The 10,000-nt window shown below is 35.6% G+C and overlaps 1 protein-coding gene across 1 annotated transcript in view; it reads left to right on the top strand.

The window, feature by feature from the left end:
• Window positions 1-10,000, top strand: part of LOC106874905 (uncharacterized) — a 94,788-nt gene that overhangs the window by 29,038 nt on the left and 55,750 nt on the right. The window contains exon 2 of the mRNA XM_089358270.1: window positions 3,580-3,734. The gene's annotated coding sequence lies outside the window, so the exon portion shown is untranslated. The remainder of the gene's footprint in view (window positions 1-3,579; window positions 3,735-10,000) is intronic.

Raw genomic sequence — 10,000 nt, 5'->3', positions numbered from 1 at the left:
ACGAGCGTGTCGGCATACGCGTACGACGTCACCGTCATAGTGTCTAGCCAAAAGCACATCGAGCTTGTCGGCGAAACACTGAAAGACTACGAAACGGTAACGGGAGCAAAAATCAACCGGGATAAGTCAGTGGGCTTGCGGCTCGGCACCTGGAGAAGCAAGCCCATGCCGTCAAGCAGCGCCTCTGTCGTGGGACGTTGGACTGACGGTCCGGTTGAGTTGCTCGGGGTCTGGTTTGGTCCAGACCTCCAAACGGAGAACAACTGGGACGAGATAACGAGAAGGGTGGCCACTCTAGCCCGGCAATGGGCCGAAAGGAAGCTTTCCCTGAAAGGTCGGGCGGAGGTGGCGAACACGTACATCGCGTCCGTCATCTACTACCGCCTGACCGTCGTTCCTTGTCCCGACCCTACCATCACCAAACTGGAGCGCATCCTCTTCCGCTTCTTGTGGAAAGGAAGCGTTCCGATGGTTAGGCGATCCGTTTGCTGCCAACACCCGTTAAAAGGAGGACTGGGCATGCCGTGGTTGATGATGTGCAGACACGCGCTGAGACTGCAACATCTCCGGCTCTACGTAGACAACGGTGAACAGGTGTGGTCGCCGTTTGTGCGGCGCGCTTTCCCGCAGCTCGTCTCCATGACCGAACTGCAGTCGTGGATCAAGAAGAGGCCGAGGAAGGGCGAATGGCACCGCGAGTGTCGCGCTGCTCTTCGGCAACTCCAACAACCCGGGTCAACCTTGAGCGACTGCATCACAACTAACGCATTCTATAGTGGATTAGTGGAGGGAAGGTACGACGACGATCTCGGGGCGAACCTGGGCGTCGACGAGGAATACCTGACCCGCCTGTTTAAGACGACCTTCGGACCGGGACCTATGGACAACTTCCAGAGATCCCTGGCCTGGCAGTGCTATCGAGAAGCACTACCCGTTCGGGATAAGCTCTACAGGCATGGCTCGAGAAACACGGGGCTGACCTGTCCGAGATGCCGGCAGAGCGACGAAACCGTTCTGCACGCACTCGTACAGTGTCCCACCATTTCCGAGCTGTGGGCTTACGTCGAACAACTGCTATCGCGTGTGGGACGAGTCGGTCTATCAGCCGAGTCTATCGTGAATATTGTCGCGCCTCCTTCCTTTAAACGGGAAGGAAGAGCTATTTTCATCGTACTTGTGGCTATGGCGAAAGAATGTGTATGGTGGACGCGTCTGAAAGGTCTAGAGACAAAGACTTTCCTCTCTGGGCAATCTCTCATCAACTTCTTCAAGTATCACCTGAAGAGGAAGGTGAGAGTAGAAAGGGAAGTCTTGTCTAGTGAATGCTTCAAAAAAAGATGGGTGAATGTAGCAAGGATGGCACGTGTGAACGACGGAGCCATCTTGAGCATAACCCTATGAACTAAAAAAAAAAAAGAAATCCAAGAAAAAAAAAAGAAAACAAAAAGGCAAAAGAGAGTCACTTACTGTTATAGTTTCTTCAATGAGAATATTGACCAAGGTTACCGTGGTCTTTTCCGTAGGCTTTTCTTTCCACGGCCAAACCTAAACTGTTCTCCCCTCCTTTCACACGAGAACATTACTGTGTGATACACGATCCCTATTGATCGCCCCCTTTTTTTTTCCGATCCCTTTTGATCGAACTCCCCCCTTTTCCTTCCTACGATCCCTTTTGATCGACCCCCCCTTTTTTTCCCCTTCCCCCTCCCCAAAAGAAAAGCTCTACATTGTATTTGTCCCATCTTCGTTGAGCCCTGTGTGGCTAATAAAAGAAATGTATCTGTCTGTCTGTCTGTCTGTCTATCTATCTATCTGTCTATCTATCTATCTATCTATCTATCTATCTATCTATCTATCTATCTGTCTGTCTACCTGTCTGTTTGTCTGTCTGTCTTCATCATGTGTGTGTATCTGTACGTGTGTGTGTGTGTATCTGTACGTGTGTGTGTGTGTGTGTGTGTGCGTGCGCACGCATGTATAGATTCATGTGTGCATATATCAAGGGTCGTATACAAATAAACATACATTAATGTATTTACTCTCACTCACTCTGCACATACATTTATATATACATACATGCATGAATATTAATAATATAAGTACTTACATTATACACACACATATGCATATATTTATATATTCACACATAGACGTGTATATATGTATATATGTAATATATATATATATATATATATATATATATATATATATATATATATATATATATTTATATTTTATAATATATTATTATTAATATCAGGAAATCAATATTAGAAAATTCATCAGAAAGATATATACGTGTGTAAAATAATTGTTGCATTAAAAATATAAATATATATATATAAATATATGTATATGTGAGTGAAAATAAATACAAAAAAAGGGGTTTTGTATGATCGTGTATAGAGGAATATATTATTTTATTTAAAAGAGTTCCAACTCTGTCTGTTTTTTATGTTTTTTATTTATATTCTTGTAAAATTTATGTGGGATATAGAATATGGAATATATAATATATAATATAAAGAAAGATGGATGGTACAATGAAATGAAGTATTGAATGTCTTATTGAAAATATGGAATATGTCTTATTGAATATATGAAATATTGAGTGTTCAATATAAAGGATTAAATATATAAATATATAAAGGCGAATACGTATTTTCTATACCTTGTGGTATTTCATCATGGCCGGTATGACAGTCTGTAACACACTGTAACAGAGAGTCTGTTACAGTCTGTCATACCGGCCATGATGAAATACCACAAGGTATAGAAAATACGTATTCGCCTTTATATATTTATATATTTAATCCTTTATATTGAACACTCAATATTTCATATATTCAATAAGACATATTCCATATTTTCAATAAGACATTCAATACTTCATTTCATTGTACCATCCATCTTTTTTTATATTATATATTATATATTCCATATTCTATATCCCACATAAATTTTACAAGAATATAAATAAAAAACATAAAAAACAGACAGAGTTGGAACTCTTTTAAATAAAATAATATAAATATATGTATATATGTATAAGTATAAATATATAATAATAATAAATATGACAGTTTAAAAATTTTGAATTAAGTTTTAAAGCGTCTTACGATCTTAAAACTTAATTTAAAACTTTTAAACTCTCATATTTATTATTATTATTATTATTATTATTATTATTTTTATTATTATTATTATTATTATTATTATTATTATTATTGTTATTATTGTTATTATTATTATATATTTATACTTATACATATTTACATACATTTATATATATTTATATTTTTAATACAACAATTATTTTATACACGTATATATCTTTCTGATGAATTTTCTAATATTGATTTCCTGATATTAATAATAATATATTATAAAATATATATAATCGCTCGTATTAAGTACATAAATACTTTAATAGTATTAATACTTTGATGTAATAGAGCACTCAATATAAATTCAGTATATAATATTCTCATTGAATATATTTAACTAAAGATTTATATATATATTTATATATACACATGTCTTACCTAATGTTCTCTCATTTTCTTCTTTTTCCTTTAGTCTTTCATCAAACGATTGAAGCAATCTGTTACAATCTAACACTACTAAGCAACTAACTGATCATACCAACCAACCAACCAGTTACTAGCACACCATTCCATTCATCCAACTAACAAGCCATCCAGCGATCCAGCGATCCAACTGTTAACCAAACGGTGAGTCGTATTATTTCTTATTTATTTTCTAACTAAATATACGAACAAATGCATTTCTTCATACCTTCCAATATATATATGTGTGTGTGCGCGCATATATAACTATATATATAGATATATATGTATGTATGTATGTATGTATGTATGTATGTATGTATGTATGTATGTATGTATGTATGTATATATATATATATATATATATATATATATATATATATATATATATATATATATATATATATATATATATATATATATATATATATATTCGTTTATATTTATATAATGGGCATTACTACAGAAAAAATAATAATGCCACACGCTGGACTTCTCAAAAAAACTACATTTAGTACCGAATGCGAGGAAAAACAACCAAACAGAAAACGACCAACTTTCTTTTAAAAAACTTAACTATGTATCGTCCGATTTCGCGATTACTAGAATAAATCTAGATTTCGCTCGTCAGCATAGTATTGTTCCAAAAATATATATAAATAAACAGAATTCTCACCTCACCAAAAACAAACACCCTATGTATCCGATAGAGTAAAGGGAATGAAGTTTATCTGTATATATCTTCATCATAGAAGCAGGAATACTTCCGGGTTGCTTTTGGGTACACGTAGAGACAGGAATAAAAATTCAGCATTGAATATATTCCGTTTTTTTATATATATTTTTGGAACAATACTATGCTGACGAGCGAAATCTAGATTTATTCTAGTAATCGCGAAATCGGACGATACATAGTTAAGTTTTTTAAAAGAAAGTTGGTCGTCTTCTGTTTGGTTGTTTTTTCTCGCATTCGGTACTAAATGTGGTTTTTTTGAGAAGTCCAGCGTGTGGCATTATTATTTTTTCTGTAGTAATGCCCATTATATAAATATAAACGAATAATTATATTCTTGGGAATAGAAATTTCCCTTATGAATTTTTTTACACACTGGCTTCTTGATAAAATTCTTGTAAAAGAGTTTTATCCCCTTTTGAATTTATATATATATATATATATATATATATATATATATATATATATATATATATATATATATATATATCAGGTCATCCCATAAGTTCTGTCCGAATTTTGAATAAAGAAAACAAGTGATAAAATGTTATATTCAATTGAAATTTAATCGTCAATGTACTTTCCCTGATTATCTATGACTTTCTTCCATCTATTTACAAGCTTTTTAATCCTATCAATGTAAAACTCTTTTGGTTTCAAAGCAAAGAACTCTGAAATGTCAGTTTCGACATCCTCCTGGCTTGCGAAAGTTATGTCCCCCAAATGATTCTGTAAACTACGAAACAAATGGTAGTCTGAAGGAGCAAGGTCGGGAGAATAAGGTGGATGAGGAATTTTTTCCTAACCAAGCTCTTTGATCTTCTGTGGGGTCGTATATTGTCCTGATGAAACATCACTCCTTTTCGATTCACTAAAGCGGGTCATTTTTTCTTCAAAGCTTGGTTCAAACGCTCTAATTGATAACAGTAGACTTGAGCATTGATTGTTGCATTAGGTGGTAACAGTTTAAAGTGAATTACTCCTTTGCAATCCCACCAGGTAGAGAGAAGAACCTTTTTCCCATGAAGTTCCCTTCTCGGTTGTGGTTGAGCTTTTTCCCTTTTACCAAGCCACTGTTTACAACGTTTAACATTTCGATAGAAGATCCTTTTTTCGCCACCAGTCACACGTCGATCCAAAAAGGGTGAAATGAGTTAGCAAGAATAGAGAGAAGAGCAGATGTCAACTCGGGATTTGCGGTTACTTTCGGACAATTCATGAGACACCCATTTTCCAAGTTTAGGAACCTTTCTCTGCTTAATGACAACATACCTGCCACAAATGTAGCCGGATATGTCTGGATTGTTCTCGCACTTACGTCTATATGCACTCATTTTAAATGGAGTTTATACGTAAATATTACGAACACCTGACCTCTGGAACTACTAAAACAACACTAAAGCATTAGTTAGCAATCATGTACACAGCTTTTCAAGGTCACTTCGTCTGTCAGAGTTGCCAACGACTGTTTAATAAACTTTATTCTGGCTGCTATTTTACCTTTAATAATATTAGGTCAGCATTGGTTTATAGCAATCTATTTTGTTCAGCAAAATAAATCAGATAATCACTGTCATCTGATTCTTAGGGAAAAAAAAAGAAAAAAAAGCTCTGTTACAGAAAACTAGACGTAATGGAGAAGAACTAATAACAGATCTGAAATCAGCGTAGAAAATTGCTTTAGAAAGTTCTGTAGACATTGAAACACAGAAAATCATGCAGACTTGTATAATCATTCGTACGCCTATTTTAGTAGGGTTGATTAATCGCATTTTGATTATGGTCTTTCAATGTAAGATACGGTACTTCGGTTGCCAATATGCATATAAAGAATATATTTCGTTGATGGAAGATAATTTCATTAAGAGTATTCAAATTTATTTTCATATAAGAATTAATGTTTGAAATGAGAGCCCTTGATGCGTGTTCTGGTTTATTATATACAAGTTCTTTGATTTATGAGAGTAGATTTTATCTTTATCATTTATGTATTTGTCAGTAAACTGCGACCATGCTGGGGCACTGCTATGAAGAACTTTTAGTCGAATGAGTCGACCCCAGGACTAACTTTCTTTAAAAATCTGGTACTTATTCTATCGGCTTCTTTTTACCGAACCGCTAAGTTACGGGTGACGTAAATAAACCAACACCGGTTGTCAATCGGTGGTGGGGGACAAACACACACACACACACACACACACACACACACATACACACACACACACACACGCACACACACACACACACACACACACACACACACACACACACACACACACACACACACACACATGATGAACTTACAAGGTTTTGGTCAAATCGACTTACAAGGCTTTGGTCGGCCCGAGGCTATAATGGAAGACAGTTGCCCAAGGAGCCGCGCAATGGGACTGAACGTAGAACCATGTGGTTGGGAAGCAGAAAACTTTTTTTTTTCTGAATTTTCCATTTCAAATGGTTTACCAATTAATTTATCCTGGAAATACTTGAAAACCCGTTTAAATTGAACCAGCAGATATTCGTCATGCATGTGATATGTGGGTATCTGTAATGTGTATGTTGGAAGCAAAGTGAGAAAGAGTATGAAACCGTATCAGGGTGAAAGAGGAAGAGTACAGAAAGGTTAGAGATTAGAAGACAGAAAGAAATCTAGGACAAAATACAATAAATAAAACACAGAGCTAGGTAACAAGAATGAGTAAGAATGGAAAGATTCGTGGGTGTAGGAAGATATGTGATGAAATCATGAAATGGAGTGATAGCCTAAAATGATATAATCTACGCCTGAGGGTTGGAATAAAGGGTTGGAATGGAACTGACGACCGAATTGGAGTTTGGGGTACAGTAAAATTTACTTGTAACGCAATTAGATCCTCTTTGCACGTGAACAATCAACACCTTCAGAAGCCGGTCATACTATCAAAGGTCTACTATACTAAAGATATGGATAGTTATGGGTCGTAAATTATCTTTCTCTCTATAACTATGTTTTCCAGTCATTATAGAAGGCAAATACTAATCATCCGAAATGTTACACGCACTTGGTATATAAACTATCGGAGTTACATATTAGAGAATGTCAACTTTCCATCTTGTATATTATGAAATTGGTGAAATAAGTACCAGACAAATTAATGAAGGCGAAATAATTGACTAAAATTCTTAAAGGTGATGCCCTAGTATGGCCATAATCCAATGACTGAAACAATTCAAAGAACAAATGAACAAAACACTTGAAACAAACAACTAGTTCCAGTTATTATTCTTCAATTGATTTCACGAAAACCATTTATCTAAACATGACCTTTTCTTTTTGTTTATTAAAGAAAGTGAAACGCAGTAGTTGGAAACCTTCCAAATGTGACGATACCTTGTTACAAATGAAAATTTTCTTCAATGGACGTAGTTGTTTTCCCTCGCTTCAATAATACCCAGCTGTGTGTAACAGCAAGACCTTGTTCGCTATCTCAAAGATCTATGTGTATTTATAGACTTGGTGTTTGTATGTGTTAATGAAACCTCGTTATTTTAATGTGAAGTAGAAGTAGTAAAGCTCTATACCAAATCTTTTCTAGTAGTTAGTCTCGCATCTCAATGTCCTCACATGACATATCACCGATATAAATAAACACTAAGTTTTATTTCGAACGGATATTTCAAAACAGATTATATCTGTTAAATACGAGGTGGTACTAAAAAACCGGAATTTCGCAATATTATTTCATTCACTTGGTTTTTACATGTTTACACTTTTATGGCCTTCAAAGTATTCTCCATTTGAAGTAATGCATAGGGTCAGACGCGTTTTCCACTATTCGAAGCAGTGCTGGAACTCTTGCGAAGTGATGACTTTTAACTCCTCCATTGTTTGTTTCTCCACCTCTTCCACATCTGCAAATTTCGTAGCACCAGTTTTCGTCACCAGTGATGACCTTCGAAAAAAGGTCTTGATCTACTTCCAGCTGTCAACAACACGCATTCAATCGTGACTGCTGTTGATCTTCCGCGAGCAAGCGAAGCACAAATTTTGCTACAATTCTTTTCATTCGCAATTCCTCGCTTAAAATTCGTTGGCAAGAGCTCCAGGAAACACCAGTCATATCAACAAGTTCGTCAGTTATTCGGTGACGGTTCTCCAGGATCAGTTCATGAATTTTCATGATGTTTTCATTCGTTCGGGAGGTCGACGCTCGTCCAGACAAGTGACAAGTGACCATTCCTAAAGCGTAAAAGCAATTCATAAACTTATGTTTTGTTCATGGCAGCATCCTTGTAAGCTGTTTGAAGCATGAGAACTGTTTCGGCCGCCTTTTCCCCCAGCAGAAAACAGAATTTCATGAAGCACACAGTTTCAGCCATCGTAAAATTTGTCGAACAGGGGAGAAGCATTGCAAAACAAAGACACCACGTGGCAGTACGACTCCACCCGAGGACGCCGCTCACCAGACAGATGCCTGAGGGTTGCATCAAGAGGCTTGTCCCATAAAGAACGTTTCTATTTATTTTGGGGTACCTCCTCGTGTATATATATATATATAGAAATGAAGTTAAACGCAGGTGTTATTCAAATTCTTTTGCTTCCGACATATATGTTTCGAAGACAACATTGGTATTATTCCAAAGGAATAAAATAGTGTAAAACAATATAATCTTCTCATCAGGGGAAAAAAGAAAGAAACCAAACTCATCAATAAGTCATTTTAGCAGAATGTGATGGATGTGTAAAATAACTTATTGATGAGTTTGGTTTCTTTCTTTTTATCCCTGATGAGAAGATTACATTGTTTTACACCATTTTATTCCTTTGGAATAATACCAATGTTGTCTTCAAAACATTTGACTGAAGTAAAAGAATTTGAATAACGCCTGCGTTTAACTTCATTTATTTATTTATATTATACAAGATATTTCACATCAACCCGGAGTTTCTACCTTTACAAACAGGGTGTTACGTCCTTATTGTGTGATTTTTTGCTGCCCTGGTAACTGTTTATTTATTTTTTCCGTGTTAATTGTAAATAAGGGAAAAATACATACATCCATATATATATATATATATATATATATATATATATATATATATATATATATATATATATATATATATATATATATATATATATATATATATATATATACATATACATATATATACATATAGTTTACCTGTACAGTATTACAGATTTAGTTTCCTAACAGCCAATTCATATTACCGAACAGTTTCGTGCTAAATGACTTCCTGGAGGAAAGGGTAATTTACCAATCGTTTGACATGGCTGATGGGAGGGTTAAAACTTGGTTCCTTTGTACTGGAACGTTTGAAAATGCTTCATTCAGTTCATGAGTTGCAAAAAAAGAAAAAAGTATACCTGAACGAAATCCAGGGATGAAAACACATCTCCTCCGCTCTCCTACCAAAAGCAAAAACAAACAAAGCAAAAAACAGAAACAAATACACAAGGCTTGTCATTTGGTCCCCTCAGAGTTACATCTCTTAGACTGGTCTTTTTTAGTCATCATCCTCCGTATCACCAATGAATTGGTAGCTTTTGACACTGGTGACATATTCGATCTTATCGGCCTTTTTATTCTAGATACTCGTAAGATCGTGAGTTCAATTCCCAGCGACGCGTTGTGTCCTTGAGCAAGACACTTTATTTCACGTTGCTCCAGTCCACTCAGCTGGCAAAAATGAGTA

The sequence above is a fragment of the Octopus bimaculoides genome, chromosome 10, assembly GCF_046866305.1.
Source record: "Octopus bimaculoides isolate indiv1 chromosome 10, ASM4686630v1, whole genome shotgun sequence".
Lineage (NCBI taxonomy): Eukaryota > Metazoa > Mollusca > Cephalopoda > Octopoda > Octopodidae > Octopus > Octopus bimaculoides.
Note: the sequence above shows the minus strand (reverse complement) of the source record. Positions and strands in the feature narration are given on the sequence as shown.